Source organism: Nicotiana tomentosiformis, chromosome 6 (genome assembly GCF_000390325.3).
Source record: "Nicotiana tomentosiformis chromosome 6, ASM39032v3, whole genome shotgun sequence".
Lineage (NCBI taxonomy): Eukaryota > Viridiplantae > Streptophyta > Magnoliopsida > Solanales > Solanaceae > Nicotiana > Nicotiana tomentosiformis.
The window spans coordinates 67,219,195-67,231,939 of record NC_090817.1 but is presented as its reverse complement, the minus strand read 5'-3'; positions in this window follow the sequence as shown (position 1 = coordinate 67,231,939).

Sequence of the window (12,745 nt, the reverse complement as noted above, 5' to 3'; positions counted from 1 at the left end):
CCAAAACAAGCTTCCCCAAAAGCTTAAGGACCCTGGCAGCTTCACCATTCCAGTACAAATCGGTAATATTAACGTGGGACGTGCTCTGTGTGATTTGGGTGCAAGCATAAATCTGATGCCGTTATCCTTGTTTAAGCAATTAGGTCTGGGAGCTCCGAGACCAACCACCGTGATGTTGCAATTAGCTGATAGGTCCATAGCCTACCCCGAAGGAGTGATTGAAGATGTGCTGCTGCAAATTGGAAAATTCATCTTCCCAGCTGACTTCATTATTCTAGACTTCGAGGCTGATGAACAAGTTCCAATCATATTGGGACGACCTCTCTTGGCTACTGGCGATGCAATAATTAAAGTGAGAGAAGGGAAAATGATTATGAGAGTGGACAACGAGGAGGCAGTCTTCAATGTCTACAAAGCAATCCAACTCTCCCCCGCCACTATGAGGAGCTCTCTATGATATCTGTGGTGGAGGTGGATGAGAAACTTCTTGACACGAGTGTATATCTAGGCGACTGTTTAGAAAAAGCAATCATGATGTTTGATAGCTTGGAGATGGATGATGAGGTTGAGGAGATGAAGGGAATCCTAGATACATCATGTGGTTACATGCAAGGAATAATCCCGTTTGAGCCCCTGAATAGGCCAAGTGGCCCCCACCAAAGCCGTCAATTGAAAAAGCTCCAAATTTGGAACGTAAACCCCTACCCCCTCACCTTCAATATGCTTATTTGGGAAGTTCTGACACTTTACCTGTTATTATTTCTGCTCACTTGTCTAAATTACAGGAAGAAAAGCTATTAAGGGTGCTACGTGAGCACAAGCGAGCAATTGGGTGGACAATGTCTGACATTAAAGGCATTAGTCCAGCTTTCTGCATGCACAAAATCCTCATGGAGGACGGACACAAGCCAAGTGTAGAACACCAACGCCGACTAAATCCAATCATGAAAGAAGTGGTAAGGAAAGAAGTGATTAAGTGGCTTGATGCAGGTATTGTATTTCCAATCTCTGATAGTAAATGGGTAAGCCCCGTTCAATGTGTGCCGAAGAAAGGGGGGATAACCGTAGTAGTTAATGAAAATAATGACTTAATTCCTACAAGAACTGTAACTGGATGGAGAATTTGCATAGATTACAGAAAACTGAACAATGCCACCCGGAAAGACCACTTTCCCCTTCCTTTTATTGACCAAATGCTTGATAGATTAGCTGGCCAGGAATACTACTGTTTCCTGGACGGTTATTCGGGGTATAATCAGATTGCTATAGCCCCAGAAGACCAAGAGAAAACTACATTTACATGTCCTTATGGCACGTATGCGTTCAAGAGAATGCCCTTCGGTCTTTGTAATGCACCTGCGACTTTTCAAAGGTGTATGATGGCTATTTTCACTGACATGGTTGAAAGATATGTAGAAGTATTCATGGACGATTTTTCTGTGTTTGGATGTTCTTTTGATAGTTGTTTGATGAACCTTGATAAAGTGCTAGCTAGGTGTGAAGAGACGAACTTGGTGCTAAACTGGGAAAAGTGCCATTTCATGGTACGTGAAGGTATAGTTTTGGGGCACAAGGTTTCAAAAGATGGTCTACAGGTGGATAAAGCAAAGGTGGAGATGATCGAAAAATTGCCCCCGCCGACATCCATCAAAGGCATTCGCAGTTTCTTGGGTCATGCAGGTTTTTATCGTCGTTTCATTAAAGATTTTTCGAAAATTTCTTCCCCTTTGTGCAGGCTTCTAGAGAAAGACGTTACCTTCAAGTTTGATAATGCATGTCTGAAAGCATTTGAGGAGCTGAAGGGAAGATTGGTGACTGCACCAATTATCATTGGCCCCGATTGGGCACAACCATTTGAGTTGATGTGCGATGCAAGTGACATAGCAATTGGAGCGGTGTTGGGGCAAAGGAGGGATAAAATCTTTCACTCCATTTATTATGCAAGCAAAACTATGAATCCAGCTCAGATGAATTATACAGTGACTGAAAAGGAGTTGCTTGCAGTGGTGTGGGCGTTTGACAAGTTCAGATCCTATCTAGTGGGAACCAAAGTCATCGTCTACACAGATCATTCAGCTATCAGATACCTATTTAAAAAGAAAGACGCCAAGCCGAGGCTGATTCGTTGGGTCCTCCTCTTGCAAGAATTTGACTTAGAAATCCGAGATCGAAAAGGGACAGAAAATCAAGTGGCCGATCATTTGTCCAGATTAGAGAGCCGGAACCATGTAGCTGAAGGAGGGTCAATTAAAGAAACATTTTCGGATGAGCAAATATTAGCAATCACCTCAGGTGAAGCCCCATGGTATGCAGATTATGTGAATTTTATCGCAAGTGGGGTAACGCCACTAGAATGGACAGCTGACAATAGAAGAAGATTCCTACATGATGTAAGGTTCTACGTGTGGGATGAGCCATTCCTATATAGGCAGTGTGCAGATCAGTTGGTGAGAAGGTGTGTTCCTGAGGAAGAGATGAAGGCTATACTACATGACTGCCATGCGTCACCATATGGAGGTCATCACGGCGGGGATAGAACCGCCCAAAAAGTGCTACAATCAGGTTTTTATTGGCCAAAATTGTTTAAGGATGCACATGCCTTCGTTAAAAATTGTGATAGATGCCAAAGAACTGGAACTATCACGAGGAAGCACGAGATGCCCTTGCAAAATATACTGGCGGTAGAACTTTTTGATGTTTGGGGGATTGATTTTATGGGACCATTCCCATATTCTAACGGACACAGATACATCTTGGTGGCGGTCGACTATGTTTCTAAGTGGGTAGAGGCCATAGCTCTTCCTACTAACGACGCAAAGGTTGTGGTAGGCTTTGTAAAGAAGCACATCTTCACACGTTTTGGGACCCCAAGAGTGTTGATAAGCGACGGGGGAACTCACTTTTGTAACAAACTGCTGAATAATATTCTTGCAAAATACGGAGTCAAGCACAAAGTTTCCACTGCCTATCATCCCCAAACGAGTGGTCAAGTAGAAGTTTCCAACAGAGAGGTCAAGCAGATTTTGGAAAAGACAGTAAGTATGAATAGAAAGGACTGGGCCGGGAAGCTGGATGACGCATTATGGGCATATCGCACTGCGTACAAGACCCCAATAGGCACTTCTCCGTACAGGTTGGTTTATGGGAAGGCCTGCCATCTGCCCGTCGAGCTTGAACACAAAGCATATTGGGCGATTAAAAAGCTAAATATGGAGATGGACTTGGCCGGTGAGAAGAGATTGCTACAACTCAACGAGCTTGATGAGTTTCGATTGCATGCGTATGAAAATGCCAAATTGTATAAAGAGAAGACCAAAAGATGGCATGATAAGCATATCCAACATCGTGAGTTTGAACCAGGTCAAGAAATTCTACTGTTTAATTCAAGGCTAAAGCTTTTTCCAGGAAAGCTTAAATCTCGATGGTCGGGTCCGTTTGAAGTGGTTAGTGTGAAACCTCATGGTGCGATAGAATTGTGTGATAAGGGGTCCAATACGACATTCTTGGTAAATGGCCAAAGAGTAAAACACTATTGGGGTGGTGACATTGCACGTCACAAGACCACAATGGATTTAGTGGAGGCATGAAGAACATGTTGCGTCGTGCCGCGACGTTAAATCAGGCGCTTCTTGGGAGGCCACCCAAGTTAGTTAGTTTATTTTTATTTTTATTTTAATTTTTTTTTTCTCCTTTCTTTTCGTAGGACATAGATTTTATTCAAGAAAACGAGGAAATAAAACTAAAAAGTTCCCCAGATATGAGAAAACGAGGCGGATGCGTCGCGTCCCCCTCAGCAAAAAAAAAAAAAAATTTTTTGACGGGCCAATTGCTCAAGGCAGTGAAGTCTGCCTATCGCGCCCGTATCGCGTCCGAAAATTTTTGAAGGAAGACAAGGGGATGCGTCGCGTCAAAGCTCGCACGCACAGGTAAGTAATATATATTTTAACACATCTTAAGATAACCTATTCGAAAAAAAACGTTTCTTGCGACGCATCCACTCGTCTCTTTTTGGCGACGCCTACGAACGCAGAACAGAATTCTCTCATCGAAATTGTAACGCATACAAACGCAATAAGCTCAAACGCGACAGGTACGCATCATCCTCTTCGTTCTTCCGTTGGCTTCTCTCCTAATTCGTCTCTCCTCCCTCCTTCAATGGTAGCAACAAGTAGGTTTTGCAATTTCAAGATTTTTAGGGCTGTCGTTCTTGGTAGTTGTAATGGTTGCGAGATGATAAACTATAATTCCCTTCATCTCGTCCAACTTTGGGAGGGTAGTTGCATTGCTCAACTGATAGAATGAACTAGGCACACTTGTTGCATACCACATGTTCGACGAATTGTCCCTGAGGAAAATTTAGGCGTCGGTGAAGTCTGAGTAACCGAGCAACATTGGTGTATGCTTGAGAATAAGTGTGGGGTCGAGTGAGGGGCTATGTGAAATTGAATTTTTGAAGAGAGTTATCACATACTTGCTGAAAGTCATGAGCTACAATTCCATGAAGAGTGAATGGCATGACTTTACGAATAAATTGAAGTCTGCAAGCTGTTGCAATTGCTTTCAAGCTGAACTTCGCTGTTTCATCTGCTAATTGTTGAATTCTTTGCATTGCAGGTACTTAGATTCGTAAAATGACAGCAGCGAGTAAACCATCCAAGCAACAAGACAAAGATGGTAACAAGCAACCGCCCAAAAAGCCTACCGGAAGGGCAGCGGGCGGTCCAAATCCACAGAAAAAAAGGAAGCGGACGGAGAAGGAAATGGAACTGCTGCCTAGGCAGTTAAGTGATGATTCAGAGCAAGAGGAGGAGGAAACATTGGTCAGGAGGACAGTGAAGAAGGGTATTACACCAAGCAAAGGAATAGAGATACGAGAGCCTGTGACATACCAAAGAAAAGCTTCGAGAATGAGTGCTCCGACTGATAAAGGGAAGGAGAAGATTACTACAGAATCTGAATCCGATTCCGATTCGGACAATGACCACCTACAGGTCAACATGAGTGATGAAGACGAGGGTGAACCCATAGACCGAGTTGATTGGGAGAAATACTTTGTTAATGAGAAGGCATTCCGAGCCTATAAGAAGATACTGGTTTCAAAGAAGTATATTCCGGAAAAGCCGATAAACATCGGACCACTTAAGACAAAGTACTCAGAGTTTCTCAAGTCAATTCGAGAGGTGCAAAAATGGGGACCCATTCTGAAAGGTCATGGCAAAGCCAACCTCACCATTGTTAGAGAGCTCTACGCCAATTGGCGTCACGCAAGGGGAAACATTGTGCGAGTAAGAGGGGTAGATATTAATGTGTCAGCTGAAGCTCTGAATAACTTCTTAAGGGTGCCACACACACTCACAGACAGGTTTGACGCCATATGCAAAACACCAGATTATGCACACATTAAGTCTGTCCTATGCCCTACCAGGAAGGATGCAGAATGGAAGCATGGGAGTATGGAGTACCACTCTATAGCAAAGGAATTCATGAGTGCGTTAGCACGTGTGGCTCTAAATTTCATTTGTAACCGACTGCTGCCATGCCAACATAAAACTGATGTCCCTCGTTACCGCGCACTCGTATTATATGCTTTATTAGAGGGGATACCACTCAACTTCGGAGCCATCATGCATGATCAAATGCAGCGAACCAGGATGAATTACAAGTGGAGGCTGTTCTTTGCTAATACCCTAACGGCTTTTTTAACAGAGAGGGGAGTACTATGGGACAAGGAGAATGACGACATTGAGGCTAAAGCTCCAGGACCATATGATGTCACTCATGTTCTAGAGCCGAACAAGGGAAGGTCTTCTAAGCTCACCATCCAACAATTATTTGAGCATATGCAAGCAGATATGCAAGAGAACAGGGCTGAGCTGATAGCGACTCGTGTCGAGTTGAGTGCCACCAGGGATGAGTTGAGACAGACTCGTGCGGATCTAAGCCGAGTTCAGACCGAGCAGGCCACGATGATGAAGGAGATATCATTACTCCTCAGAGCTCTGGTTCAATGTGCAGGTACAGACATCTCCCAGCTGATTGCATCATCCACTGCCGGACCATCCACTCCTGTTCCTCCCATAGTCACCGAGGCTCCACTCAACAGGCCTATTGAGGTCGCTGTAACACCTGATACAGAATCCGCACCAGTTGTTGATGATAGGAATGCTATGGATGCAGATGCTCCTCCACAGACTGCGGATGAGCCCTCCACCTTGACTTGAGGGAGTTCTTCTCACCCTACTTTACCTTGTTTGTGTGCGTTGGGGACAACGCACAGTCCTAAGTGTGGGGTGGGGGTGATTTATGTTTGATGTATGGATGAATGTACTAATATATTCACTGGATTAATGGCATAAAATAGCAGTAAATTCATCTATATGGAGTAACTATCAGTTTATCTATCAGTTTATCATTATGAAAAAAAAATATATATATATATATATATATATATATAGTATCTTTGTAGATAGTAATAATCCCCTGTGGTTTTTCTTTGTGCCTCGGTTCTTTTCCATGGGATGTAGTTTGAACCGGGTAATTTTGTTTTCTTTTTAGAGTAGAGTAGGAATGTAGGGAATAAAAGGAGGAAGAATGATGAACCTAGGTGACCTTGACTTGGTTGATACTGGCATATTTAAGCTTTTACATATGTAATATCTTCCCTTCTCACTCTGAAATTATTGATGATGCCTTGTTAAAACGGATAGCATGTTTTGTGGCGCCTATTTCTCATTTTCTTGACTTGTGTTCACTTTGCGCTTAATGCTTAATATCTCGTTGCTCCGTGAATACTTGCATTGTTTGAGAGTCGGAATGTGACCGTCCTTAGCGAGTCATGTGCCATGTGTGGTGAGGTTTTTGTGTAGTCCATGTAGTGTACTTGTGTCTAGAACTTGCCCGGTATGTGAGTTGAAGCGAAATTTTAGGTGATGCTCGGTTTGAAAAATGATTTTAGGCTTTCTTTGATCTTTTTGAGCTTATTGCTTATCACAAATAAAATCTATCCCTAGTTAAACCTTTTGAGCCTGTAGACCTTTTATTTGGTACCCACATTACAAGCCTACACCCTTTTTATTCTTAATTGACATTGTTTTGATCCTTTTACCTCTTAAAGCACTTTAAGTGTTAGATGAGCGCTAAAAGAAGTAAGAAGGGACTAAGTGTGGGGTGACTTTTGAGTGGAACCAATGAAAGAAAGAAGGGTGCACTTATTTTGTAAAATAATACGCCACTAGCGAAAAAGAAAAAAAAAAAAAAGAAAAAAGAAAGAAAAATATAGAGGAATAAATTGTTGTCTTATTCTTGCTAGTGGGTATGAATTAAAGTAGTGCTTAAAGAAAGAGGAAATATTGTTGGGGTGATATTATTTGTGGAATTGAAGTGGTGTTGAAGAATTTGCGCTTAAGTTATTTGATGATGTGTTAAAGTGCTTAGGAGGTTGAGTCACTATTCCTAAAATATATCCTACCCGTCCCTTAGCCCACATTACAACCATGAAAAAGTCCTAATTGATTTTAGATCGAGCGAGCTTACATTAGTAGAGATTTACATTAAGGGCAAGCCTATGGTACCAACTACATGCATGTGACTTCTTTTGTGAGAGTGAGCGATTTTCTTTGTGAGCATGAGATTCGAATGTGTGGATTGATTCTACTCTCTCTGCTTTTGTTGTGAGGGCACATGGTTTCACGAGGGATAGGTAACGTTATTAGACTTCTCTATGATGTTGGTTGTTCAAGCCATGAGTGCATAGTGACATTGAGTCGGTTTTTGAGGTTAGGATTGTTGTGAGCATGTTGTCTTTGTTCGAATATTTTTAAAGAATGGCTTAAGTAAAGGGAAGGGTATGTGATGCATAGCCTAAAGCCTAATTGTTGCAAATAACCACGGTCAGAGGTGCAGTGTGCTTTGAATGATAAGAGCTTAATTTTGTTTCGTCTACTATAGGATGGTTTGTTCGAGGACGAACAAAGGTTTAAGTGTGGGGTAAGACTATCCCAATTATCTAAACAAGAATTAAATCTAAAATTATTTTATTCTAAACTAATTAAATAAGAAAAATATAAATAATAAACTTTGAACAGAGAAAGAGCAGATTTTTAATGATATCAATGTAATGAAAACGATCTAGGGTTATGGGCTATCTAACAATCCTATTGTATTCTTCAATTGAATTGACCGACTAATTTATCTAGCTTATTGGTTGACAGGGTTAATGCTCATAAGAATCTGTCGAGTTCTTACTCGCCTATTCAAGCTAACCTAACGCCTATATGTCTATGGAGTTAGAATCAACAAGAACGCATTTATAATTCCTGTAAATCAACCAAGCAAGGCAATTAGGTATATGTCTATCCTAACTACGAATCCGTTCCCCGATGCCCGAGTTCAAGAACTTGCCCTACTCAATCCTATATGCAATATAGAATTCCCACTTTCGAGTTCAATTCTAGATTCGTAGATAATATTCAATTGGTGATCAAGCAATTAAATAATTAAGTGCAAGATTGAATAAATAAACTAATATGATAAATCAAGAAGTCAAAATCAATATCCGAATAACAATAGTCATGAAAGAACCACAACCCTAGAACGTGAAGTTTAGCTCCACATAGACATGGTAGCCAAACAACAAATCATATAAAGAAACATAAAAATTACTAAGTTTGGTGGGAGAAAGATGAAACTCGATGAATTCCGGCCTCCACAGCTTTGTCGTGGCTTTTTCCCCCTTCCCAATATGTTAGATAACCTAAAAGAGGCGTTTTTAGCTTATATATTGCGTACAAAAGTCGTGGGCCAAAGCTCTCCTATTCCTAGTCCAATTCGGCTTCAGGGATTGATGCTAAGGTGGATGCGACGCATCCACCTTGTCCTCCATTTCAATTTTTGCCTGCGAACAGAGAAGAACCCTCAAATTAATGCAGTTACACTTAGAAACGGGAGGGAACTAAATTAGCTACGTGACTAAGTTAAGCTTTTATTAGATATTTGTTTTCAAGTTTTAATTTTCAGTTTGCCTGGTTTGTGTCAACGCAGGGTTTTCTCTCGAATGCAGAGGAGTAGAAGTGCAAACAACCTCATTCCTCTTGATCCAGAAATCGAACGAACACTACATAGAGTGAGAAGGGAACACGAAGCTAGAACGAGAATAGAAAGAGATTTGGACATCGCAGTCCAACCACAGCCAATAGATATGGCAGGCAATGAAGAGCGTCCGGTAATTGAAGCCGCAAGGCCCAATCTTGCGAATATGACTCAGGCTATTGTGAAGCCTGATATCACTGGGCATTTTGAACTCAAACAGTACATGGTACAGCTGATTCAGTCCACAGGACAATATGTGGGTCTATCTCATGAGGACCCGCAGAGGCATATTCAGAACTTCTTGGAAATCACGGACACTTACAATTATCCGAACGTCTCCAAGGACTATGTCAGGCTGACACTATTCCCTTTTTCACTGTTGGGGGAAGCTAAAGAATGGTTGCAAAAGGAGCCCGCGAACTCTATCCACACTTGGGATGATCTAGCAAGGAAATTCCTGATCAAGTTTTTCCCAACTAAGAAGACAAAGTCGTTGAGGAGCCAAATTCTTGGGTTCCAACAACGGGATGGCGAGACACTTCGTCAAGCTTGGGAAAGATACAAGAAGCTACTCAGAGACTGCCCGCATCATTGTCAAACTGATGAGGTATTGGGTCACACTTTTGTTGATGGGTTAGATGAAGCATCAAAGATGAATCTTGACTCAGCTTGTGGGGGTAGTTGCATGGCAAGACCGTATAGTGAAATACAACTCTTGCTAAATAATTTCACTGCTAATGACCATAATTGGCAAGGAGAGGGGGATTCACGAAGGGGAATTAAACAGAAGGCCGCCGGTTTGATTGAGCTTGATGACTTTTCCGCCATGAGAGCCGATATAGCAAAATTGGCAAATCAGATGAATAGAATGACAACACAACAAATGCAACATGTACAGCAGATGTCTATTTGTTGCGAACTATGCGGAGACAGTCATATGATTGACATGTGCCCCACGAATCCTGAATCTATATACTATGTGGGGCAACAAAACAGAGGTCCTATGAATCAACATGCGCAATATGGGAACACTTACAACCCAAACTGGAGGAATCATCCTAACTTCTCATGGGGCGGAAGTCAACAGAATCAGTATAGGCCTCAAGGGAATTTTACTCAACCTCAGAAGCCACCCCAACAAATGGAAGAAAGTACGAATGACTTGCTGAAAAAGTTGTTACTAGACAATCAACAGCTCAGGACCGATTTCAGAAATCTTGAGAGGCAAATGGGGCAGTTAGCAGCAAACCAAAATACTAGACCTACAGGCTCACTTCCCAGTGATACAGAGAAGAACCCTCAAATTAATGCAGTTACACTTAGAAACGGGAGGGAACTAGAGGAAGTGCCAAGGAAGATAAAAGAAAAACCTATACCTGGGGGGAGTTGACACCTAAGGCAACACAAGAGTCAAAGGAAGATGATGCAAGTTCAGAGCGAATGGAGGTTACAAGGCCACCACCACCTTTCCCCCAAAGATTGCAGAAAAGGAATGACGATCGCATGTTCAACAAATTTCTCTCCATGTTAAGTCAGGTTCAATTAAATATTCCATTAGTGGATGTACTTCGTGAAATTCCAAAGTACGCTAAGTACATAAAAGACATAGTGGCTCATTAGAGGAAATTGACTGAGTTCGAGACGGTTGCACTTACTGAGGAGTGCACATCAAGGGTCCAAAACAAGCTTCCCCAAAAGCTTAAGGACCCTGGCAGCTTCACTATTCCAGTACAAATCGGTAATATTAACGTGGGACGTGCTCTGTGTGATTTGGGTGCAAGCATAAATCTGATGCCGTTATCCTTGTTTAAGCAATTAGGTCTGGGAGCTCCGAGACCAACCACCGTGATGTTGCAATTAGCTGATAGGTCCATAGCCTACCCCGAAGGAGTGATTGAAGATGTGCTGCTGCAAATTGGAAAATTCATCTTCCCAGCTGACTTCATTATTCTAGACTTCGAGGCTGATGAACAAGTTCCAATCATATTGGGACGACCTCTCTTGGCTACTGGCGATGCAATAATTAAAGTGAGAGAAGGAAAAATGATTATGAGAGTGGACAACGAGGAGGCAGTCTTCAATGTCTACAAAGCAATCCAACTCCCCCGCCACTATGAGGAGCTCTCTATGATATCTGTGGTGGAGGTGGATGAGAAACTTCTTGACACGAGTGTATATCTAGGCGACTGTTTAGAAAAAGCAATCATGATGTTTGATAGCTTGGAGATGGATGATGAGGTTGAGGAGATGAAGGGAATCCTAGATACATCATGTGGTTACATGCAAGGAATAATCCCGTTTGAGCCCCTGAATAGGCCAAGTGGCCCCCCACCAAAGCCGTCAATTGAAAAAGCTCCAAATTTGGAACTTAAACCCCTACCCCCTCACCTTCAATATGCTTATTTGGGAAGTTCTGACACTTTACCTGTTATTATTTCTGCTCACTTGTCTAAATTACAGGAAGAAAAGCTATTAAGGGTGCTACGTGAGCACAAGCGAGCAATTGGGTGGACAATGTCTGACATTAAAGGCATTAGTCCAGCTTTTTGCATGCACAAAATCCTCATGGAGGACGGACACAAGCCAAGTGTAGAACACCAATGCCGACTAAATCCAATCATGAAAGAAGTGGTAAGGAAAGAAGTGATTAAGTGGCTTGATGCAGGTATTGTATTTCCAATCTCTGATAGTAAATGGGTAAGCCCCGTTCAATGTGTGCCGAAGAAAGGGGGGATAACCGTAGTAGTTAATGAAAATAATGACTTAATTCCTACAAGAACTGTAACTGGATGGAGAATTTGCATAGATTACAGAAAACTGAACAATGCCACCCGGAAAGACCACTTTCCCCTTCCTTTTATTGACCAAATGCTTGATAGATTAGCTGGCTAGGAATACTACTGTTTCCTGGACGGTTATTCGGGGTATAATCAGATTGCTATAGCCCCAGAAGACCAAGAGAAAACTACATTTACATGTCCTTATGGCACGTATGCGTTCAAGAGAATGCCCTTCGGTCTTTGTAATGCACCTGCGACTTTTCAAAGGTGTATGATGGCTATTTTCACTGACATGGTTGAAAGATATGTAGAAGTATTCATGGACGATTTTTCTGTGTTTGGATGTTCTTTTGATAGTTGTTTGATGAACCTTGATAAAGTGCTAGCTAGGTGTGAAGAGACGAACTTGGTGCTAAACTGGGAAAAGTGCCATTTCATGGTACGTGAAGGTATAGTTTTGGGGCACAAGGTTTCAAAAGATGGTCTACAGGTGGATAAAGCAAAGGTGGAGACGATCGAAAAATTGCCCCCGCCGACATCCATCAAAGGCATTCGCAGTTTCTTGGGTCATGCAGGTTTTTATCGTCGTTTCATTAAAGATTTTTCGAAAATTTCTTCCCCTTTGTGCAGGCTTCTAGAGAAAGACGTTACCTTCAAGTTTGATAATGCATGTCTGAAAGCATTTGAGGAGCTGAAGGGAAGATTGGTGACTGCACCAATTATCATTGGCCCCGATTGGGCACAACCATTTGAGTTGATGTGCGATGCAAGTGACATAGCAATTGGAGCGGTGTTGGGGCAAAGGAGGGATAAAATCTTTCACTCCATTTATTATGCAAGCAAAACTATGAATCCAGCTCAGATGAATTATACAGTGA